Below are 1,067 nucleotides of genomic sequence, written 5' to 3' on the forward strand. Positions count from 1 at the left end.
AACAATTACTTATGGAACATGTGAGGCCCTGAGCTTAGTTCTAAGGAGGTAGAAAGGTGAGCACAAGCCTGAAGGTAGGATCTTGCAGAGACATGAGACATTAATGTAAACATACAAATACTAGTGTGACCTTTACATGGAAGAGTACAGCTCGATAGGGTGCATTTTTAAAAATAAACTTTTTACTTTATAGTATTTTTTAATTTACAGAAAAATTGTGACTAGAACACAGAGTTACCAGACCCCACACTCAGGTTTCCCGTCTTTAACATCTTGCATTAGTCTGGTACATTTGTCACAATTAGTGAACCAATATTGATTATTATTAATAAAAGTCCTTACTTTATTAAGATTTCCTTACTTTTTACCTAATATCTTTTTTGGTTCCAGGATCCCATCTAGGACACCACAGTGCAGTTAGTCACCAGATCTCCTTAGGTTCCTTGTGATTGTGACAGGTGACAGCATTCATTTTTAATGTAATTTTATTTTTTCTTATACTGTCCCTCCAAATAGGTTTAGTGGACTGGTCATTTCTCTGCCCCTAGATGACATCTTGAGCTGGTCCCAAACTTTTTCAGTCTTTCTCAGATATTATGTCCTATTCAAATACAAAATTATTATGTCCAGTATTGTGTAACAGTTGGTCAAAATTGGGGGGCAGTATTCACTTTGGCAGCACATATATTAAAACCGAAATGATGCAGAGTAGATTAGCATGGTCCCTGTGCAAGGATGACATGCAAATTCGTGAAGCTTTCCACATTTTTTAAATTAGGAATTTGGGACTAGCAGTTAAAAATTATTATATACAAAATAGATAAACAATAAGGTCTTACTGTGTAGCACAGGGAACTATATTCAATAGCTTATAATAACCTATAATGAAAAAGAACATGAAAAAGTGTGTATATATATATATATATACACACACACATACATATATATATATACAAACACATACACACACACACATATATGTATAACTGAATCAAATGTGCTGTACACCAGAAACTAACACAACATTGTAAATCAACTATAATTTTTTTTAAAAATGGGGGGGGCAG

The 1,067-nt window shown here is 33.8% G+C and overlaps 1 non-coding gene across 1 annotated transcript; it reads left to right on the forward strand.

The window, feature by feature from the left end:
• The first annotated feature begins 663 nt into the window (after positions 1–663).
• LOC116666174 lies at positions 664–770 on the forward strand. The gene has a single exon (XR_004323018.1). It is a non-coding gene; the product is annotated as a U6 spliceosomal RNA (small nuclear RNA).
• Positions 771–1,067: the final 297 nt, after the last annotated feature.

This window comes from Camelus ferus, chromosome 9 (genome assembly GCF_009834535.1).
Source record: "Camelus ferus isolate YT-003-E chromosome 9, BCGSAC_Cfer_1.0, whole genome shotgun sequence".
NCBI classification, from domain to species: domain Eukaryota; kingdom Metazoa; phylum Chordata; class Mammalia; order Artiodactyla; family Camelidae; genus Camelus; species Camelus ferus.